Below are 25,007 nucleotides of genomic sequence, written 5' to 3' on the forward strand. Positions count from 1 at the left end.
GGCGCGAGAACTGCCGCGCACGCCGCCAAGACTCCCAATCAGGCGCGAGGACTGCCGCGGACGCGCGAAGACTGCCAATCAGGCGCCGAGGACTGCCGAATCAACATGCGCGAAATTGCAAATTTGAAGGTTTAAAGGTTTAAAATTTCGTTGGCGCTAAAATGTAGCGTCAGCCATTGGTTGAACAATGAAGCAACTACTTACTTCTTTGTTCAACCAATGGTTGACGCTACCTTTTAGCGACAATGAAATTATCTTCCTTTATTCCTCCATTGTCCTCCAGACGGTCCTTTTATGTAATAAATATAATGCTCCATCTGTATACGTAATACGTCTATGCTCCGAGATGTAGGAATTACCTGGTCTGAAGTACTGTCGATCTTGTCGACGTTTGTGGTTTAATTAATCGATTCAATGATTATTGTATATAAATCATCGAATATCTTACTTATATTTTGATCTGTCGAAAAAATTATTACATTGACATTATAGATCAATATATATAATTGCAAATTTATAATTTAATATTGCTAGTCAAATGCCTAATGTCATAATGTCTAAGAATGTATATTATATATATTGATGTATATGATAATGTTAAAAATTAAAAATAAATTGCCATCAGTATTAAATAATTAAATAATTATATAAAAATGGAGGAGAGAGCAATGCTATGGATGCTTTCTCTTGTTATGTTTGTTGGATCTTGTCTTGGAGCTGGATCACTGCCATTAAGTTAAATAAATTTATCAGAAGAAGTAAGATATAGAAGTGAAGAAGAATATTTTATGTAATATAAAATTATGTATGTATATAATAGGTGTATATCAGAATTCATTGTATCTTGTAATTTACGTGCAATATGTTTTCCATAGGACAAGTTACAATTAGTTTCAATATTAGGAGCAGGACTCCTTGTTGGTACTGCGCTAGCGATTATACCTGACTATACCTGAGGGTGTAAGAGCATTATTTACTGTGGATGGTATTACTAATGAAAAAGGTTCATGTGGTATGCAACTGCATGTTTACTGATTACCATATTTCATGAAATTAACATCTAATTAATAGTATTCCTGTTCTTTTTTCTTTTTTTACAGGCAATTTACATACTTTAATTGGAATTAGTTTAGTACTTGGTTTATGCTTTTAATTGATCAATGTTCAGCCAGAAAAAGTGGAGGAAGACAAGAAATGTATTACAGCAACTTTAGGTCTTATAGTAGATGCTGCGGAGTTGCGTTGGGAGCTGCTGCTACTACATCTCAAGCTGATGTCGAAGTGTCTTAGTTTTTCTTCGCAATAATGTTGCACAAGTAAGAAGGTTATATACAATGTTTCAGAAATGAATTAACAAGCCCTTGTAAAATATGTAAGTTAAATATAATCAGCTTATCAATTTTTATTATCATGTTGAACATTAAATTATTTTTTATAGGCGCCAGATGCATTTGGACTTGTGTCAGTTTCTTCTTCATGAAGGTGTAGATAGAAAGTAAGAAAATAAGCAGACACTTATTAATTTTCTCTCTTGCGGCACCGTGTCTTGTGACATACACTTGTGACATATTTTGGAATTGGAAAAGTGAGTAATGTAAGCTATGTTTGCCATAATAACTCTTTATATATATATTCTAAAGATATTTCTACACAAAGTTTATGTAACAATATTGTATGGAAATATTACATTAGTATAGTAAATCTTATATTTGGATAAGGGCACTTTTACGAATTACATCCTTTTCCTGTCACTTAAAAAGAAGAAAACTTTAAGATTTCCAATTTACTTCAAATAAATAATAATTATAATTAATTAAACAAATAAATTATAGTTTTTATTAAAATAAATTTGTTTAAATGAGTACAGAATATGAGAGTACTAATATTAACGTAAAATTAATATGTATGGTCATATTGCTCATAATCTCATCTAAATTTAATTTAAATATTTGCAATTTTGGTAATAATACAAATAAAACTTGTATCAAGTAATATGAATATAATTTTGAATTTATTTTTAAGCTAAAAATCTTGGACCTTACTTTGTATCTAAAACATCCAACAATTTAGAGCGACTTTCTATTAAAGGACTTTAATTCTCACATATATATCTACTGACAATTTCGAAATTAAAAATAAATAATATTTAATGTTTATTAAAGGCTGTTCAGTATTTTCCTTTCTATAATATATCCAAAATCGTTGAAATAGATGATCTGCTGATATTTTTAACTAAAATAGATTGAAACTGATTGGAGAACCTACTTGTTTTAAAAACTCTTCAAAATAATCGTTTTACAGTACATTTTTCAAGATTACTTATTAATTAATATTATAATATTGTTACATTACGTTACATAAAGATTTCATTATCTTGCCTACATATTTTTTCTTCCTATTATACAAATTAATATTTTAATTTTGTTAAAGAGTATATGGAATGTATCGCAAGATGTGCACACATACAGTTACACCCATATGCGCACTATACTTGTTTCTTTTGCTATATACATATGCGTATTGTTTAATAGAAACATTTATTATCTGAAAGGAAAAAATGTTCCTGCTGATGCACAAAAGCGTAACCATATACTGATATATCTAAACACTTATGATACTTGCCCTGCAGAATGACACAATTTAGAGCAAATACTTAAATAAAGTGTGTTAGTATTTTGTTTTATATTATAGAAACAAATTTGATGTAAAGTTTATATAATTGAAGGAGTTGCATAAAATTACTCTGCTTGCTACAGTATGCTTGCAGATATCCAAACTGTCGAAACGCAATCTCTGCAATATACAATTGTTGTAAATATATGTATGCAAAACATATAATGGTGCAAGTTGGGGAAAAAATGCCTTACGATTTAGAACAGATACATTAGAAGCAATTGTGCTAAGCATTTAACGAATAAAATCATTTATATATTATTTATTTGCCCAATATTTCTGTTATTAAATTACGTAATTTTTCCTTAACATACACCGATTGTAATGAAATAACATAGAGTGCACAAGATAGTTAATCAATATATATTATAGAGAAACAATAGAATATCCGGGCACTAATTTTAGATATTTTTTTAAAGAATGAATGTTGTTTGTGTATATATTTCCTATCGATATGTACAAATAAAACTTGTATATATATTTAGGACATTCAGGACTGCCGCGCAAGACTGCACGCGCCAATCAGGCGCGAGAGCGGACGCGGACGCGCGAAGACACCCAATCAGGAGCGAGGACTGCCGTGCGTGCGCGAAGACGTCCAATCAGGCGCGGGAACTGCCGCGCACGCCGCCAAGACTCCCAATCAGGCGCGAGGACTGCCGCGGACGCGCGAAGACGTCCAATCAGGCGCGAGGACTGCCGAACATGCGCGAAATTGCAAATTTGAAGGTTTAAAGGTTTAAATTTCGTTGGCGCTAAAATGTAGCGTCAGCCATTGGTTGAACAATGAAGCAACTACTTACTTCTTTGTTCAACCAATGGCTGACGCTACCTTTTAGCGACAATGAAATTATCTTCCTTTATTCCTCCGTTGTCCTCCAGACGGTCCTTTTATGTAATAAATATAATGCTCCATCTGTATATACGTAATACGTCTATGCTCCGAGATGTAGGAGTTACCTGGTCTGAAGTACTGTCGATCTTGTCGACCTTTGTGGTTTAATTAATCGATTCAATGATTATTGTATATAAATCATCGAATATCTTACTTATATTTTGATCTGTCGAAAAAATTATTACATTGACATTATAGATCAATATACATAATTGCAAATTTATAATTTAATATCGTATAGTCAAATTCCTAATGTCATAATGTCTAAGATGCATATTATATATATTGATGTATATGATAATGTTAAAAATTAAAAATAAATTGCCATCAGTATTAAATAATTAAATAATTATATAAAAATGGAGGAGAGAGCAATGCTATGGATGCTTTCTCTTGTTATGTTTGTTGGATCTTGTCTTGGAGCTGGATCACTGCCATTAAGTTAAATAAATTTATCAGAAGAAGTAAGATATAGAAGTGAAGAAGAATATTTTATGTAATATAAAATTATGTATGTATATAATAGGTGTATATCAGAATTCATTGTATCTTGTAATTTACGTGCAATATGTTTTCCATAGGACAAGTTACAATTAGTTTCAATATTAGGAGCAGGACTCCTTGTTGGTACTGCGCTAGCGATTATACCTGACTATACCTGAGGGTGTAAGAGCATTATTTACTGTGGATGGTATTACTAATGAAAAAGGTTCATGTGGTATGCAACTGCATGTTTACTGATTACCATATTTCATGAAATTAACATCTAATTAATAGTATTCCTGTTCTTTTTTCTTTTTTTACAGGCAACATTACATACTTTAATTGGAATTAGTTTAGTACTTGGTTTATGCTTTTAATCGATCAATGTTCAGCCAGAAAAAGTGGAGGAAGACAAGAAATGTATTACAGCAACTTTAGGTCTTATAGTAGATGCTGCGGAGTTGCGTTGGGAGCTGCTGCTACTACATCTCAAGCTGATGTCGAAGTGTCTTAGTTTTTCTTCGCAATAATGTTGCACAAAGTAAGAAGGTTATATACAATGTTTCAGAAATGAATTAACAAGCCCTTGTAAAATATGTAAGTTAAATATAATCAGCTTATCAATTTTTATTATCATGTTGAACATTAAATTATTTTTTATAGGCGCCAGATGCATTTGGACTTGTGTCAGTTTCTTCTTCATGAAGGTGTAGATAGAAAGTAAGAAAATAAGCAGACACTTATTAATTTTCTCTCTTGCGGCACCGTGTCTTGTGACATACACTTGTGACATATTTTGGAATTGGAAAAGTGAGTAATGTAAGCTATGTTTGCCATAATAACTCTTTATATATATATTCTAAAGATATTTCTACACAAAGTTTATGTAACAATATTGTATGGAAATATTACATTAGTATAGTAAATCTTATATTTGGATAAGGGCACTTTTACGAATTACATCCTTTTCCTGTCACTTAAAAAGAAGAAAACTTTAAGATTTCCAATTTACTTCAAATAAATAATAATTATAATTAATTAAACAAATAAATTATAGTTTTTATTAAAATAAATTTGTTTAAATGAGTACAGAATATGAGAGTACTAATATTAACGTAAAATTAATATGTATGGTCATATTGCTCATAATCTCATCTAAATTTAATTTAAATATTTGCAATTTTGGTAATAATACAAATAAAACTTGTATCAAGTAATATGAATATAATTTTGAATTTATTTTTAAGCTAAAAATCTTGGACCTTACTTTGTATCTAAAACATCCAACAATTTAGAGCGACTTTCTATTAAAGGACTTTAATTCTCACATATATATCTACTGACAATTTCGAAATTAAAAATAAATAATATTTAATGTTTATTAAAGGCTGTTCAGTATTTTCCTTTCTATAATATATCCAAAATCGTTGAAATAGATGATCTGCTGATATTTTTAACTAAAATAGATTGAAACTGATTGGAGAACCTACTTGTTTTAAAAACTCTTCAAAATAATCGTTTTACAGTACATTTTTCAAGATTACTTATTAATTAATATTATAATATTGTTACATTACGTTACATAAAGATTTCATTATCTTGCCTACATATTTTTTCTTCCTATTATACAAATTAATATTTTAATTTTGTTAAAGAGTATATGGAATGTATCGCAAGATGTGCACACATACAGTTACACCCATATGCGCACTATACTTGTTTCTTTTGCTATATACATATGCGTATTGTTTAATAGAAACATTTATTATCTGAAAGGAAAAAATGTTCCTGCTGATGCACAAAAGCGTAACCATATACTGATATATCTAAACACTTATGATACTTGCCCTGCAGAATGACACAATTTAGAGCAAATACTTAAATAAAGTGTGTTAGTATTTTGTTTTATATTATAGAAACAAATTTGATGTAAAGTTTATATAATTGAAGGAGTTGCATAAAATTACTCTGCTTGCTACAGTATGCTTGCAGATATCCAAACTGTCGAAACGCAATCTCTGCAATATACAATTGTTGTAAATATATGTATGCAAAACATATAATGGTGCAAGTTGGGGAAAAAATGCCTTACGATTTAGAACAGATACATTAGAAGCAATTGTGCTAAGCATTTAACGAATAAAATCATTTATATATTATTTATTTGCCCAATATTTCTGTTATTAAATTACGTAATTTTTCCTTAACATACACCGATTGTAATGAAATAACATAGAGTGCACAAGATAGTTAATCAATATATATTATAGAGAAACAATAGAATATCCGGGCACTAATTTTAGATATTTTTTTAAAGAATGAATGTTGTTTGTGTATATATTTCCTATCGATATGTACAAATAAAACTTGTATATATATTTAGGACATTCAGGACTGCCGCGCAAGACTGCACGCGCCAATCAGGCGCGAGAGCGGACGCGGACGCGCGAAGACACCCAATCAGGAGCGAGGACTGCCGTGCGTGCGCGAAGACGTCCAATCAGGCGCGGGAACTGCCGCGCACGCCGCCAAGACTCCCAATCAGGCGCGAGGACTGCCGCGGACGCGCGAAGACGTCCAATCAGGCGCGAGGACTGCCGAACATGCGCGAAATTGCAAATTTGAAGGTTTAAAGGTTTAAATTTCGTTGGCGCTAAAATGTAGCGTCAGCCATTGGTTGAACAATGAAGCAACTACTTACTTCTTTGTTCAACCAATGGCTGACGCTACCTTTTAGCGACAATGAAATTATCTTCCTTTATTCCTCCGTTGTCCTCCAGACGGTCCTTTTATGTAATAAATATAATGCTCCATCTGTATATACGTAATACGTCTATGCTCCGAGATGTAGGAGTTACCTGGTCTGAAGTACTGTCGATCTTGTCGACCTTTGTGGTTTAATTAATCGATTCAATGATTATTGTATATAAATCATCGAATATCTTACTTATATTTTGATCTGTCGAAAAAATTATTACATTGACATTATAGATCAATATACATAATTGCAAATTTATAATTTAATATCGTATAGTCAAATTCCTAATGTCATAATGTCTAAGATGCATATTATATATATTGATGTATATGATAATGTTAAAAATTAAAAATAAATTGCCATCAGTATTAAATAATTAAATAATTATATAAAAATGGAGGAGAGAGCAATGCTATGGATGCTTTCTCTTGTTATGTTTGTTGGATCTTGTCTTGGAGCTGGATCACTGCCATTAAGTTAAATAAATTTATCAGAAGAAGTAAGATATAGAAGTGAAGAAGAATATTTTATGTAATATAAAATTATGTATGTATATAATAGGTGTATATCAGAATTCATTGTATCTTGTAATTTACGTGCAATATGTTTTCCATAGGACAAGTTACAATTAGTTTCAATATTAGGAGCAGGACTCCTTGTTGGTACTGCGCTAGCGATTATACCTGACTATACCTGAGGGTGTAAGAGCATTATTTACTGTGGATGGTATTACTAATGAAAAAGGTTCATGTGGTATGCAACTGCATGTTTACTGATTACCATATTTCATGAAATTAACATCTAATTAATAGTATTCCTGTTCTTTTTTCTTTTTTTACAGGCAACATTACATACTTTAATTGGAATTAGTTTAGTACTTGGTTTATGCTTTTAATCGATCAATGTTCAGCCAGAAAAAGTGGAGGAAGACAAGAAATGTATTACAGCAACTTTAGGTCTTATAGTAGATGCTGCGGAGTTGCGTTGGGAGCTGCTGCTACTACATCTCAAGCTGATGTCGAAGTGTCTTAGTTTTTCTTCGCAATAATGTTGCACAAAGTAAGAAGGTTATATACAATGTTTCAGAAATGAATTAACAAGCCCTTGTAAAATATGTAAGTTAATATAATCAGCTTATCAATTTTTTTATCATGTTGAACATTAAATTATTTTTTATAGGCGCCAGATGCATTTGGACTTGTGTCAGTTTCTTCTTCATGAAGGTGTAGATAGAAAGTAAGAAAATAAGCAGACACTTATTAATTTTCTCTCTTGCGGCACCGTGTCTTGTGACATACACTTGTGACATATTTTGGAATTGGAAAAGTGAGTAATGTAAGCTATGTTTGCCATAATAACTCTTTATATATATTCTAAAGATATTTCTACACAAAGTTTATGTAACAATATTGTATGGAAATATTACATTAGTATAGTAAATCTTATATTTGGATAAGGGCACTTTTACGAATTACATCCTTTTCCTGTCACTTAAAAAGAAGAAAACTTTAAGATTTCCAATTTATTCAAATAAATAATAATTATAATTAATTAAACAAATAAATTAAGTTTTTATTAAAATAAATTTGTTTAAATGAGTACAGAATATGAGATACTAATATTAACGTAAAATTAATATGTATGGTCATATTGCTCATAATCTCATCTAAATTTAATTTAAATATTTGCAATTTTGGTAATAATACAAATAAAACTTGTATCAAGTAATATGAATATAATTTTGAATTTATTTTTAAGCTAAAAATCTTGGACCTTACTTTGTATCTAAAACATCCAACAATTTAGAGCGACTTTCTATTAAAGGACTTTAATTCTCACATATATATCTACTGACAATTTCGAAATTAAAAATAAATAATATTTAATGTTTATTAAAGGCTATTCAGTATTTTCCTTTCTATAATATATCTAAAATCATTGAAATAGATGATCTGCTGATATTTTTAACTAAAATAGATTGAAACTGATTGGAGAACCTACTTGTTTTAAAAACTCTTCAAAATAATCGTTTTACAGTACATTTTTCAAGATTACTTATTAATTAATATTATAATATTGTTACATTACGTTACATAAAGATTTCATTATCTTGCCTACATATTTTTTCTTCCTATTATACAAATTAATATTTTAATTTTGTTAAAGAGTATATGGAATGTATCGCAAGATGTGTACACATACAGTTACACCCATATGCGCACTATACTTGTTTCTTTTGCTGTATACATATGCGTATTGTTTAATAGAAACATTTATTATCTGAAAGGAAAAAATGTTCCTGCTGATGCACAAAAGCGTAACCATATACTGATATATCTAAACACTTATGATACTTGCCCTACAGAATGACATAATTTAGAAAGCAAATACTTAAATAAAGTGTGTTAGTATTTTGTTTTATATTATAGAAACAAATTTGATGTAAAGTTTATATAATTGAAGTTGCATAAAATTACTCTGCTTGCTACAGTATGCTTGCAGATATCCAAACTGTCGAAACGCAATCTCTGCAATATACAATTGTTGTATGCATATATGTATGCAAAACATATAATGGTGCAAGTTGGGAAAAAAATGCTTTACGATTTAGAACAGATACATTAGAAGCAATTGTACTAAGCATTTAACGAATAAAATCATTTATATATTATTTATTTGCCCAATATTTCTGTTATTAAATTACGTAATTTTTCCTTAACAGACACCTATTGTAATGAAATAACATACAGTGCACAAGATAGTTAATCAATATATATTATAGAGAAACAATAGAATAATCCGGGTACTAATTTTAGATATTTTTTTAAAGAATGAATGTTGTTTGTGTATATATTTCCTATCGATATGTACAAATAAAACTTGTATATATATTTAGGACATTCAGGACTGCCGCGCAAGACTGCACGCGCCAATCAGGCGCGAGACGGACGCGGACGCGCGAAGACTCCCAATCAGGAGCGAGGACTGCCGTGCGTGCGCGAAGACGTCCAATCAGGCGCGAGAACTGCCGCGCACGCCGCCAAGACTCCCAATCAGGCGCGAGGACTGCCGCGGACGCGCGAAGACTGCCAATCAGGAGCGAGGACTGCCGCGCACGCCGCCAAACTCCCAATCAGGCGCGAGGACTGCCGAACATGCGCGAAATTGCAAATTTGAAGGTTTAAAGGTTTAAATTTCGTTGGCGCTAAAATGTAGCGTCAGCCATTGGTTGAACAATGAAGCAACTACTTACTTCTTTGTTCAACCAATGGTTGACGCTACCTTTTAGCGACAATGAAATTATCTTCCTTTATTCCTCCATTGTCCTCCAGACGGTCCTTTTATGTAATAAATATAATGCTCCATCTGTATACGTAATACGTCTATGCTCCGAGATGTAGGAATTACCTGGTCTGAAGTACTGTCGATCTTGTCGACGTTTGTGGTTTAATTAATCGATTCAATGATTATTGTATATAAATCATCGAATATCTTACTTATATTTTGATCTGTCGAAAAAATTATTACATTGACATTATAGATCAATATATATAATTGCAAATTTATAATTTAATATTGCTAGTCAAATGCCTAATGTCATAATGTCTAAGAATGTATATTATATATATTGATGTATATGATAATGTTAAAAATTAAAAATAAATTGCCATCAGTATTAAATAATTAAATAAAAATGGAGGAGAGAGCAATGCTATGGATGCTTTCTCTTGTTATGTTTGTTGGATCTTGTCTTGGAGCTGGATCACTGCCATTAAGTTAAATAAATTTATCAGAAGAAGTAAGATATAGAAGTGAAGAAGAATATTTTATGTAATATAAAATTATGTATGTATATAATAGGTGTATATCAGAATTCATTGTATCTTGTAATTTACGTGCAATATGTTTTCCATAGGACAAGTTACAATTAGTTTCAATATTAGGAGCAGGACTCCTTGTTGGTACTGCGCTAGCGATTATACCTGACTGTACCTGAGGGTGTAAGAGCATTATTTACTGTGGATGGTATTACTAATGAAAAAGGTTCATAGTAGTATGTGCAATTGCATGTTTACTGATTACCATATTTCATGAAATTAACATCTGATTAATAGTATTCCTGTTCTTTTTTCTTTTTTTACAGGCAATTTACATACTTTAACTTGGAATTAGTTTAGTACTTGGTTTATGCTTTTAATTGATCAATGTTCAGCCAGAAAAAGTGGAGGAAGACAAGAAAAGTATTACAGCAACTTTAGGTCTTATAGTAGATGCTGCTAGTTGATTGGCGGTGTTGCATTGGGAGCTGCTGCTACTACATCTCAAGCTGATGTCGAAGTGTCTTAGTTTTTCTTCGCAATAATGTTACACAAGGTAAGAAGGTTATATACAATGTTTCAGAAATGAATTAACAAGCGCTTATAAAATATGTAAGTTAATATAATTAGCTTATCAATTTTTTTATCGCTGAACATTAAATTATATTTTATAGGCGCCAGATGCATTTGGACTTGTGTCAATTTCTTCTTCATGAAGGTGTAGATAGAAAGTAAGAAAATAAGCAGACACTTATTAATTTTCTCTCTTGCGGCACCGTGTCTTGCACTTGTGACATATTTTGGAATTGGAAAAGTAATGTGAGTGAGTAATGTAAGCTATGTTTGCCATAATAACTCTTTATATATATTCTAAAGATATTTCTACACAAAGTTTATGTAACAATATTGTATGGAAATATTACATTAGTATAGTAAATCTTATATTTGGATGAGGGCACTTTTACGAATTACATCCTTTTCCTGTCACTTAAAAAGAAGAAAACTTTAAGAATTCCAATTTATTTCAAATAAATAATAATTATAATTAATTAATAACAAATAAATTAAAGTTTTTATTAAAATAAATTTGTTTAAATGAGTACAGAATATGAGAATACTAATATTAACGTAAAATTAATATGTATGGTCATATTGCTCATAATCTCATCTAAATTTAATTTAAATATTTGCAATTTTGGTAATAATACAAATAAAACTTGTATCAAGTAATATGAATATAATTTTGAATTTATTTTTAAGCTAAAAATCTTGGACCTTACTTTGTATCTAAAACATCCAACAATTTAGAGGACTTTCTATTAAAGGACTTTAATTCTCTATATATATATCTACTGACAATTTCGAAATTAAAAATAAATAATATTTAATGTTTATTAAAGGCTATTCAGTATTTTCCTTTCTATAATATATCTAAAATCATTGAAATAGATGATCTGCTGATATTTTTAACTAAAATAGATTGAAACTGATTGGAGAACCTACTTGTTTTAAAAACTCTTCAAAATAATCGTTTTACAGTACATTTTTCAAGATTACTTATTAATTAATATTATAATATTGTTACATTACGTTAGATAAAGATTTCATTATCTTGCCTACATATTTTTTCTTCCTATTATACAAATTAATATTTTAATTTTGTTAAAGAGTATATGGAATGTATCGCAAGATGTGTACACATACAGTTACACCCATATGCGCACTATACTTGTTTCTTTTGCTGTATACATATGCGTATTGTTTAATAGAAACATTTATTATCTGAAAGGAAAAAATGTTCCTGCTGATGCACAAAAGCGTAACGTCATATACTGATATATCTAAACACTTATGATACTTGCCCTACAGAATGACATAATTTAGATAAAGGAAAATACTTAAATAAAGTGTGTTAGTATTTTGTTTTATATTATAGAAACAAATTTGATGTAAAGTTTATATAATTGAAGTTGCATAAAATTACTCTGCTTGCTACAGTATGCTTGCAGATATCCAAACTGTCGAAACGCAATCTCTGCAATATACAATTGTTGTATGCATATATGTATGCAAAACATATAATGGTGCAAGTTGGGAAAAAAATGCTTTACGATTTAGAACAGATACATTAGAAGCAATTGTACTAAGCATTTAACGAATAAAATTCATTTATATATTATTTATTTGCCCAATATTTCTGTTATTAAATTACGTAATTTTTCCTTAACAGACACCTATTGTAATGAAATAACATACAGTGCACAAGATAGTTAATCAATATATATTATAGAGAAACAATAGAAAATCCGGGTACTAATTTTAGATATTTTTTTAAAGGATGAATGTTGTTTGTGTATATATTTCCTATCGATATGTACAAATAAAACTTGTATATATATTTAGGACATTCAGGACTGCCGCGCAAGACTGCACGCGCCAATCAGGCGCGAGAACGGACGCGGACGCGCGAAGACTCCCAATCAGGAGCGAGGACTGCCGTGCGTGCGCGAAGACGTCCAATCAGGCGCGAGAACTGCCGCGCACGCCGCCAAGACTCCCAATCAGGCGCGAGGACTGCCGCGGACGCGCGAAGACTGCCAATCAGGAGCGAGGACTGCCGCGCACGCCGCCAAGACTCCCAATCAGGCGCGAGGACTGCCGAACATGCGCGAAATTGCAAATTTGAAGGTTTAAAGGTTTAAAATTTCGTTGGCGCTAAAATGTAGCGTCAGCCATTGGTTGAACAATGAAGCAACTACTTACTTCTTTGTTCAACCAATGGTTGACGCTACCTTTTAGCGACAATGAAATTATCTTCCTTTATTCCTCCATTGTCCTCCAGACGGTCCTTTTATGTAATAAATATAATGCTCCATCTGTATACGTAATACGTCTATGCTCCGAGATGTAGGAATTACCTGGTCTGAAGTACTGTCGATCTTGTCGACGTTTGTGGTTTAATTAATCGATTCAATGATTATTGTATATAAATCATCGAATATCTTACTTATATTTTGATCTGTCGAAAAAATTATTACATTGACATTATAGATCAATATATATAATTGCAAATTTATAATTTAATATTGCTAGTCAAATGCCTAATGTCATAATGTCTAAGAATGTATATTATATATATTGATGTATATGATAATGTTAAAAATTAAAAATAAATTGCCATCAGTATTAAATAATTAAATAAAAATGGAGGAGAGAGCAATGCTATGGATGCTTTCTCTTGTTATGTTTGTTGGATCTTGTCTTGGAGCTGGATCACTGCCATTAAGTTAAATAAATTTATCAGAAGAAGTAAGATATAGAAGTGAAGAAGAATATTTTATGTAATATAAAATTATGTATGTATATAATAGGTGTATATCAGAATTCATTGTATCTTGTAATTTACGTGCAATATGTTTTCCATAGGACAAGTTACAATTAGTTTCAATATTAGGAGCAGGACTCCTTGTTGGTACTGCGCTAGCGATTATACCTGACTGTACCTGAGGGTGTAAGAGCATTATTTACTGTGGATGGTATTACTAATGAAAAAGGTTCATATAGTAGTATGTGCAATTGCATGTTTACTGATTACCATATTTCATGAAATTAACATCTGATTAATAGTATTCCTGTTCTTTTTTCTTTTTTTACAGGCAATTTACATACTTTAACTTGGAATTAGTTTAGTACTTGGTTTATGCTTTTAATTGATCAATGTTCAGCCAGAAAAAGTGGAGGAAGACAAGAAAAGTATTACAGCAACTTTAGGTCTTATAGTAGATGCTGCTAGTTGATTGGCGGTGTTGCATTGGGAGCTGCTGCTACTACATCTCAAGCTGATGTCGAAGTGTCTTAGTTTTTCTTCGCAATAATGTTACACAAGGTAAGAAGGTTATATACAATGTTTCAGAAATGAATTAACAAGCGCTTATAAAATATGTAAGTTAATATAATTAGCTTATCAATTTTTTTTATCGCTGAACATTAAATTATATTTTATAGGCGCCAGATGCATTTGGACTTGTGTCAATTTCTTCTTCATGAAGGTGTAGATAGAAAGTAAGAAAATAAGCAGACACTTATTAATTTTCTCTCTTGCGGCACCGTGTCTTGCACTTGTGACATATTTTGGAATTGGAAAAGTAATGTGAGTGAGTAATGTAAGCTATGTTTGCCATAATAACTCTTTATATATATTCTAAAGATATTTCTACACAAAGTTTATGTAACAATATTGTATGGAAATATTACATTAGTATAGTAAATCTTATATTTGGATGAGGGCACTTTTACGAATTACATCCTTTTCCTGTCACTTAAAAAGAAGAAAACTTTAAGAACTTCCAATTTATTTCAAATAAATAATAATTATAATTAATTAATAACAAATAAATTAAAGTTTTTATTAAAATAAATTTGTTTAAATGAGTACAGAATATGAGAATACTAATATTAACGTAAAATTAATATGTATGGTCATATTGCTCATAATCTCATCTAAATTTAATTTAAATATTTGCAATTTTGGTAATAATACAAATAAAACTTGTATCAAGTAATATGAATATAATTTTGAATTTATTTTTAAGCTAAAAATCTTGGACCTTACTTTGTATCTAAAACATCCAACAATTTAGAGGGACTTTCTATTAAAGGACTTTAATTCTCTATATATATATATCTACTGACAATTTCGAAATTAAAAATAAATAATATTTAATGTTTATTAAAGGCTATTCAGTATTTTCCTTTCTATAATATATCTAAAATCATTGAAATAGATGATCTGCTGATATTTTTAACTAAAATAGATTGAAACTGATTGGAGAACCTACTTGTTTTAAAAACTCTTCAAAATAATCGTTTTACAGTACATTTTTCAAGATTACTTATTAATTAATATTATAATATTGTTACATTACGTTAGATAAAGATTTCATTATCTTGCCTACATATTTTTTCTTCCTATTATACAAATTAATATTTTAATTTTGTTAAAGAGTATATGGAATGTATCGCAAGATGTGTACACATACAGTTACACCCATATGCGCACTATACTTGTTTCTTTTGCTGTATACATATGCGTATTGTTTAATAGAAACATTTATTATCTGAAAGGAAAAAATGTTCCTGCTGATGCACAAAAGCGTAACGTCATATACTGATATATCTAAACACTTATGATACTTGCCCTACAGAATGACATAATTTAGATAAAGGAAAATACTTAAATAAAGTGTGTTAGTATTTTGTTTTATATTATAGAAACAAATTTGATGTAAAGTTTATATAATTGAAGTTGCATAAAATTACTCTGCTTGCTACAGTATGCTTGCAGATATCCAAACTGTCGAAACGCAATCTCTGCAATATACAATTGTTGTATGCATATATGTATGCAAAACATATAATGGTGCAAGTTGGGGAAAAAAATGCTTTACGATTTAGAACAGATACATTAGAAGCAATTGTACTAAGCATTTAACGAATAAAATTCATTTATATATTATTTATTTGCCCAATATTTCTGTTATTAAATTACGTAATTTTTCCTTAACAGACACCTATTGTAATGAAATAACATACAGTGCACAAGATAGTTAATCAATATATATTATAGAGAAACAATAGAAAATCCGGGTACTAATTTTAGATATTTTTTTAAAGGATGAATGTTGTTTGTGTATATATTTCCTATCGATATGTACAAATAAAACTTGTATATATATTTAGGACATTCAGGACTGCCGCGCAAGACTGCACGCGCCAATCAGGCGCGAGAACGGACGCGGACGCGCGAAGACTCCCAATCAGGAGCGAGGACTGCCGTGCGTGCGCGAAGACGTCCAATCAGGCGCGAGAACTGCCGCGCACGCCGCCAAGACTCCCAATCAGGCGCGAGGACTGCCGCGGACGCGCGAAGACTGCCAATCAGGAGCGAGGACTGCCGCGCACGCCGCCAAGACTCCCAATCAGGCGCGAGGACTGCCGAACATGCGCGAAATTGCAAATTTGAAGGTTTAAAGGTTTAAAATTTCGTTGGCGCTAAAATGTAGCGTCAGCCATTGGTTGAACAATGAAGCAACTACTTACTTCTTTGTTCAACCAATGGTTGACGCTACCTTTTAGCGACAATGAAATTATCTTCCTTTATTCCTCCATTGTCCTCCAGACGGTCCTTTTATGTAATAAATATAATGCTCCATCTGTATACGTAATACGTCTATGCTCCGAGATGTAGGAATTACCTGGTCTGAAGTACTGTCGATCTTGTCGACGTTTGTGGTTTAATTAATCGATTCAATGATTATTGTATATAAATCATCGAATATCTTACTTATATTTTGATCTGTCGAAAAAATTATTACATTGACATTATAGATCAATATATATAATTGCAAATTTATAATTTAATATTGCTAGTCAAATGCCTAATGTCATAATGTCTAAGAATGTATATTATATATATTGATGTATATGATAATGTTAAAAATTAAAAATAAATTGCCATCAGTATTAAATAATTAAATAAAAATGGAGGAGAGAGCAATGCTATGGATGCTTTCTCTTGTTATGTTTGTTGGATCTTGTCTTGGAGCTGGATCACTGCCATTAAGTTAAATAAATTTATCAGAAGAAGTAAGATATAGAAGTGAAGAAGAATATTTTATGTAATATAAAATTATGTATGTATATAATAGGTGTATATCAGAATTCATTGTATCTTGTAATTTACGTGCAATATGTTTTCCATAGGACAAGTTACAATTAGTTTCAATATTAGGAGCAGGACTCCTTGTTGGTACTGCGCTAGCGATTATACCTGACTGTACCTGAGGGTGTAAGAGCATTATTTACTGTGGATGGTATTACTAATGAAAAAGGTTCATATAGTAGTATGTGCAATTGCATGTTTACTGATTACCATATTTCATGAAATTAACATCTGATTAATAGTATTCCTGTTCTTTTTCCTTTTTTTACAGGCAATTTACATACTTTAACTTGGAATTAGTTTAGTACTTGGTTTATGCTTTTAATTGATCAATGTTCAGCCAGAAAAAGTGGAGGAAGACAAGAAAAGTATTACAGCAACTTTAGGTCTTATAGTAGATGCTGCTAGTTGATTGGCGGTGTTGCATTGGGAGCTGCTGCTACTACATCTCAAGCTGATGTCGAAGTGTCTTAGTTTTTCTTCGCAATAATGTTACACAAGGTAAGAAGGTTATATACAATGTTTCAGAAATGAATTAACAAGCGCTTATAAAATATGTAAGTTAATATAATTAGCTTATCAATTTTTTTATCGCTGAACATTAAATTATATTTTATAGGCGCCAGATGCATTTGGACTTGTGTCAATTTCTTCTTCATGAAGGTGTAGATAGAAAGTAAGAAAATAAGCAGACACTTATTAATTTTCTCTCTTGCGGCACCGTGTCTTGCACTTGTGACATATTTTGGAATTGGAAAAGTAATGTGAGTGAGTAATGTAAGCTATGTTTGCCATAATAACTCTTTATATATATTCTAAAGATATTTCTACACAAAGTTTATGTAACAATATTGTATGGAAATATTACATTAGTATAGTAAATCTTATATTTGGATGAGGGCACTTTTACGAATTACATCCTTTTCCTGTCACTTAAAAAGAAGAAAACTTTAAGAACTTCCAATTTATTTCAAATAAATAATAATTATAATTAATTAATAACAAATAAATTAAAGTTTTTATTAAAATAAATTTGTTTAAATGAGTACAGAATATGAGAATACTAATATTAACGTAAAATTAATATGTATGGTCATATTGCTCATAATCTCATCTAAATTTAATTTAAATATTTGCAATTTTGGTAATAATACAAATAAACTTGTATCAAGTAATATGAATATAATTTTGAATTTATTTTTAAGCTAAAAATCTTGGACCTTACTTTGTATCTAAAACATCCAACAATTTAGAGGGACTTTCTATTAAAGGACTTTAATTCTCTATATATATATATCTACTGACAATTTCGAAATTAAAAATAAATAATATTTAATGTTTATTAAAGGCTATTCAGTATTTTCCTTTCTATAATATATCTAAAATCATTGAAATAGATGATCTGCTGATATTTTTAACTAAAATAGATTGAAACTGATTGGAGAACCTACTTGTTTTAAAAACTCTTCAAAATAATCGTTTTACAGTACATTTTTCAAGATTACTTATTAATTAATATTATAATATTGTTACATTACGTTAGATAAAGATTTCATTATCTTGCCTACATATTTTTTCTTCCTATTATACAAATTAATATTTTAATTTTGTTAAAGAGTATATGGAATGTATCGCAAGATGTGTACACATACAGTTACACCCATATGCGCACTATACTTGTTTCTTTTGCTGTATACATATGCGTATTGTTTAATAGAAACATTTATTATCTGAAAGGAAAAAATGTTCCTGCTGATGCACAAAAGCGTAACGTCATATACTGATATATCTAAACACTTATGATACTTGCCCTACAGAATGACATAATTTAGATAAAGGAAAATACTTAAATAAAGTGTGTTAGTATTTTGTTTTATATTATAGAAACAAATTTGATGTAAAGTTTATATAATTGAAGTTGCATAAAATTACTCTGCTTGCTACAGTATGCTTGCAGATATCCAAACTGTCGAAACGCAATCTCTGCAATATACAATTGTTGTATGCATATATGTATGCAAAACATATAATGGTGCAAGTTGGGAAAAAAATGCTTTACGATTTAGAACAGATACATTAGAAGCAATTGTACTAAGCATTTAACGAATAAAATTCATTTATATATTATTTATTTGCCCAATATTTCTGTTATTAAATTACGTAATTTTTCCTTAACAGACACCTATTGTAATGAAATAACATACAGTGCACAAGATAGTTAATCAATATATATTATAGAGAAACAATAGAAAATCCGGGTACTAATTTTAGATATTTTTTTAAAGGATGAATGTTGTTTGTGTATATATTTCCTATCGATATGTACAAATAAAACTTGTATATATATTTAGGACATTCAGGACTGCCGCGCAAGACTGCACGCGCCAATCAGGCGCGAGAACGGACGCGGACGCGCGAAGACTCCCAATCAGGAGCGAGGACTGCCGTGCGTGCGCGAAGACGTCCAATCAGGCGCGAGAACTGCCGCGCACGCCGCCAAGACTCCCAATCAGGCGCGAGGACTGCCGCGGACGCGCGAAGACTGCCAATCAGGAGCGAGGACTGCCGCGCACGCCGCCAAGACTCCCAATCAGGCGCGAGGACTGCCGAACATGCGCGAAATTGCAAATTTGAAGGTTTAAAGGTTTAAAATTTCGTTGGCGCTAAAATGTAGCGTCAGCCATTGGTTGAACAATGAAGCAACTACTTACTTCTTTGTTCAACCAATGGTTGACGCTACCTTTTAGCGACAATGAAATTATCTTCCTTTATTCCTCCATTGTCCTCCAGACGGTCCTTTTATGTAATAAATATAATGCTCCATCTGTATACGTAATACGTCTATGCTCCGAGATGTAGGAATTACCTGGTCTGAAGTACTGTCGATCTTGTCGACGTTTGTGGTTTAATTAATCGATTCAATGATTATTGTATATAAATCATCGAATATCTTACTTATATTTTGATCTGTCGAAAAAATTATTACATTGACATTATAGATCAATATATATAATTGCAAATTTATAATTTAATATTGCTAGTCAAATGCCTAATGTCATAATGTCTAAGAATGTATATTATATATATTGATGTATATGATAATGTTAAAAATTAAAAATAAATTGCCATCAGTATTAAATAATTAAATAAAAATGGAGGAGAGAGCAATGCTATGGATGCTTTCTCTTGTTATGTTTGTTGGATCTTGTCTTGGAGCTGGATCACTGCCATTAAGTTAAATAAATTTATCAGAAGAAGTAAGATATAGAAGTGAAGAAGAATATTTTATGTAATATAAAATTATGTATGTATATAATAGGTGTATATCAGAATTCATTGTATCTTGTAATTTACGTGCAATATGTTTTCCATAGGACAAGTTACAATTAGTTTCAATATTAGGAGCAGGACTCCTTGTTGGTACTGCGCTAGCGATTATACCTGACTGTACCTGAGGGTGTAAGAGCATTATTTACTGTGGATGGTATTACTAATGAAAAAGGTTCATATAGTAGTATGTGCAATTGCATGTTTACTGATTACCATATTTCATGAAATTAACATCTGATTAATAGTATTCCTGTTCTTTTTTCTTTTTTTACAGGCAATTTACATACTTTAACTTGGAATTAGTTTAGTACTTGGTTTATGCTTTTAATTGATCAATGTTCAGCCAGAAAAAGTGGAGGAAGACAAGAAAAGTATTACAGCAACTTTAGGTCTTATAGTAGATGCTGCTAGTTGATTGGCGGTGTTGCATTGGGAGCTGCTGCTACTACATCTCAAGCTGATGTCGAAGTGTCTTAGTTTTTCTTCGCAATAATGTTACACAAGGTAAGAAGGTTATATACAATGTTTCAGAAATGAATTAACAAGCGCTTATAAAATATGTAAGTTAATATAATTAGCTTATCAATTTTTTTTATCGCTGAACATTAAATTATATTTTATAGGCGCCAGATGCATTTGGACTTGTGTCAATTTCTTCTTCATGAAGGTGTAGATAGAAAGTAAGAAAATAAGCAGACACTTATTAATTTTCTCTCTTGCGGCACCGTGTCTTGCACTTGTGACATATTTTGGAATTGGAAAAGTAATGTGAGTGAGTAATGTAAGCTATGTTTGCCATAATAACTCTTTATATATATTCTAAAGATATTTCTACACAAAGTTTATGTAACAATATTGTATGGAAATATTACATTAGTATAGTAAATCTTATATTTGGATGAGGGCACTTTTACGAATTACATCCTTTTCCTGTCACTTAAAAAGAAGAAAACTTTAAGAACTTCCAATTTATTTCAAATAAATAATAATTATAATTAATTAATAACAAATAAATTAAAGTTTTTATTAAAATAAATTTGTTTAAATGAGTACAGAATATGAGAATACTAATATTAACGTAAAATTAATATGTATGGTCATATTGCTCATAATCTCATCTAAATTTAATTTAAATATTTGCAATTTTGGTAATAATACAAATAAAACTTGTATCAAGTAATATGAATATAATTTTGAATTTATTTTTAAGCTAAAAATCTTGGACCTTACTTTGTATCTAAAACATCCAACAATTTAGAGGGACTTTCTATTAAAGGACTTTAATTCTCTATATATATATCTACTGACAATTTCGAAATTAAAAATAAATAATATTTAATGTTTATTAAAGGCTATTCAGTATTTTCCTTTCTATAATATATCTAAAATCATTGAAATAGATGATCTGCTGATATTTTTAACTAAAATAGATTGAAACTGATTGGAGAACCTACTTGTTTTAAAAACTCTTCAAAATAATCGTTTTACAGTACATTTTTCAAGATTACTTATTAATTAATATTATAATATTGTTACATTACGTTAGATAAAGATTTCATTATCTTGCCTACATATTTTTTCTTCCTATTATACAAATTAATATTTTAATTTTGTTAAAGAGTATATGGAATGTATCGCAAGATGTGTACACATACAGTTACACCCATATGCGCACTATACTTGTTTCTTTTGCTGTATACATATGCGTATTGTTTAATAGAAACATTTATTATCTGAAAGGAAAAAATGTTCCTGCTGATGCACAAAAGCGTAACGTCATATACTGATATATCTAAACACTTATGATACTTGCCCTACAGAATGACATAATTTAGATAAAGGAAAATACTTAAATAAAGTGTGTTAGTATTTTGTTTTATATTATAGAAACAAATTTGATGTAAAGTTTATATAATTGAAGTTGCATAAAATTACTCTGCTTGCTACAGTATGCTTGCAGATATCCAAACTGTCGAAACGCAATCTCTGCAATATACAATTGTTGTATGCATATATGTATGCAAAACATATAATGGTGCAAGTTGGGAAAAAAATGCTTTACGATTTAGAACAGATACATTAGAAGCAATTGTACTAAGCATTTAACGAATAAAATTCATTTATATATTATTTATTTGCCCAATATTTCTGTTATTAAATTACGTAATTTTTCCTTAACAGACACCTATTGTAATGAAATAACATACAGTGCACAAGATAGTTAATCAATATATATTATAGAGAAACAATAGAAAATCCGGGTACTAATTTTAGATATTTTTTTAAAGGATGAATGTTGTTTGTGTATATATTTCCTATCGATATGTACAAATAAAACTTGTATATATATTTAGGACATTCAGGACTGCCGCGCAAGACTGCACGCGCCAATCAGGCGCGAGAACGGACGCGGACGCGCGAAGACTCCCAATCAGGAGCGAGGACTGCCGTGCGTGCGCGAAGACGTCCAATCAGGCGCGAGAACTGCCGCGCACGCCGCCAAGACTCCCAATCAGGCGCGAGGACTGCCGCGGACGCGCGAAGACTGCCAATCAGGAGCGAGGACTGCCGCGCACGCCGCCAAACTCCCAATCAGGCGCGAGGACTGCCGAACATGCGCGAAATTGCAAATTTAAAGGTTTAAAGGTTTAAAATTTCGTTGGCGCTAAAATGTAGCGTCAGCCATTGGTTGAACAATGAAGCAACTACTTACTTCTTTGTTCAACCAATGGTTGACGCTACCTTTTAGCGACAATGAAATTATCTTCCTTTATTCCTCCATTGTCCTCCAGACGGTCCTTTTATGTAATAAATATAATGCTCCATCTGTATACGTAATACGTCTATGCTCCGAGATGTAGGAATTACCTGGTCTGAAGTACTGTCGATCTTGTCGACGTTTGTGGTTTAATTAATCGATTCAATGATTATTGTATATAAATCATCGAATATCTTACTTATATTTTGATCTGTCGAAAAAATTATTACATTGACATTATAGATCAATATATATAATTGCAAATTTATAATTTAATATTGCTAGTCAAATGCCTAATGTCATAATGTCTAAGAATGTATATTATATATATTGATGTATATGATAATGTTAAAAATTAAAAATAAATTGCCATCAGTATTAAATAATTAAATAAAAATGGAGGAGAGAGCAATGCTATGGATGCTTTCTCTTGTTATGTTTGTTGGATCTTGTCTTGGAGCTGGATCACTGCCATTAAGTTAAATAAATTTATCAGAAGAAGTAAGATATAGAAGTGAAGAAGAATATTTTATGTAATATAAAATTATGTATGTATATAATAGGTGTATATCAGAATTCATTGTATCTTGTAATTTACGTGCAATATGTTTTCCATAGGACAAGTTACAATTAGTTTCAATATTAGGAGCAGGACTCCTTGTTGGTACTGCGCTAGCGATTATACCTGACTGTACCTGAGGGTGTAAGAGCATTATTTACTGTGGATGGTATTACTAATGAAAAAGGTTCATATAGTAGTATGTGCAATTGCATGTTTACTGATTACCATATTTCATGAAATTAACATCTGATTAATAGTATTCCTGTTCTTTTTTCTTTTTTTACAGGCAATTTACATACTTTAACTTGGAATTAGTTTAGTACTTGGTTTATGCTTTTAATTGATCAATGTTCAGCCAGAAAAAGTGGAGGAAGACAAGAAAAGTATTACAGCAACTTTAGGTCTTATAGTAGATGCTGCTAGTTGATTGGCGGTGTTGCATTGGGAGCTGCTGCTACTACATCTCAAGCTGATGTCGAAGTGTCTTAGTTTTTCTTCGCAATAATGTTACACAAGGTAAGAAGGTTATATACAATGTTTCAGAAATGAATTAACAAGCGCTTATAAAATATGTAAGTTAATATAATTAGCTTATCAATTTTTTTTATCGCTGAACATTAAATTATATTTTATAGGCGCCAGATGCATTTGGACTTGTGTCAATTTCTTCTTCATGAAGGTGTAGATAGAAAGTAAGAAAATAAGCAGACACTTATTAATTTTCTCTCTTGCGGCACCGTGTCTTGCACTTGTGACATATTTTGGAATTGGAAAAGTAATGTGAGTGAGTAATGTAAGCTATGTTTGCCATAATAACTCTTTATATATATTCTAAAGATATTTCTACACAAAGTTTATGTAACAATATTGTATGGAAATATTACATTAGTATAGTAAATCTTATATTTGGATGAGGGCACTTTTACGAATTACATCCTTTTCCTGTCACTTAAAAAGAAGAAAACTTTAAGAACTTCCAATTTATTTCAAATAAATAATAATTATAATT

The 25,007-nt window shown here is 30.7% G+C and overlaps 3 long non-coding RNA genes and 3 pseudogenes across 9 annotated transcripts; all 6 read left to right on the forward strand.

The window, feature by feature from the left end:
- Window positions 1-217: 217 nt before the first annotated feature.
- On the forward strand, window positions 218-1,311 carry LOC112639190. Its single transcript, XR_003123360.1, has 3 exons — window positions 218-805; window positions 876-1,003; window positions 1,101-1,311. It is a non-coding gene; the product is annotated as an uncharacterized LOC112639190 (long non-coding RNA).
- A 9-nt stretch (window positions 1,312-1,320) lies between these two features.
- LOC112639191 lies at window positions 1,321-2,938 on the forward strand. Its single transcript, XR_003123361.1, has 4 exons — window positions 1,321-1,372; window positions 1,439-1,585; window positions 2,431-2,666; window positions 2,757-2,938. It is a non-coding gene; the product is annotated as an uncharacterized LOC112639191 (long non-coding RNA).
- Window positions 2,939-3,417: 479 nt separating this feature from the next.
- LOC112639188 lies at window positions 3,418-9,928 on the forward strand. Of its 7 annotated transcripts, none has more exons than XR_003123358.1 (9): window positions 3,418-4,079; window positions 4,150-4,286; window positions 4,375-4,592; window positions 4,715-4,861; window positions 6,435-6,678; window positions 7,426-7,562; window positions 7,651-7,924; window positions 7,989-8,135; window positions 9,706-9,928. It is a non-coding gene; the product is annotated as an uncharacterized LOC112639188 (long non-coding RNA). The 7 variants fall into 7 exon arrangements; XR_003123359.1 differs by lacking the exon at window positions 9,706-9,928 and adding an exon at window positions 8,568-8,671; XR_003123354.1 differs by having other exon boundaries at window positions 3,421-4,079; window positions 7,651-7,868; window positions 7,989-8,144.
- Window positions 9,929-9,994: 66 nt separating this feature from the next.
- On the forward strand, window positions 9,995-19,435 carry LOC112639185 (annotated as a pseudogene).
- A 555-nt stretch (window positions 19,436-19,990) lies between these two features.
- LOC112639184 lies at window positions 19,991-23,330 on the forward strand (annotated as a pseudogene).
- Window positions 23,323-24,792, forward strand: LOC112639186 (annotated as a pseudogene).
- The last annotated feature ends 215 nt before the right edge of the window (window positions 24,793-25,007 follow it).

The sequence above is a fragment of the Camponotus floridanus genome, unplaced genomic scaffold (assembly GCF_003227725.1).
Source record: "Camponotus floridanus strain SB8 unplaced genomic scaffold, Cflo_v7.5 scaffold500, whole genome shotgun sequence".
NCBI lineage: Eukaryota > Metazoa > Arthropoda > Insecta > Hymenoptera > Formicidae > Camponotus > Camponotus floridanus.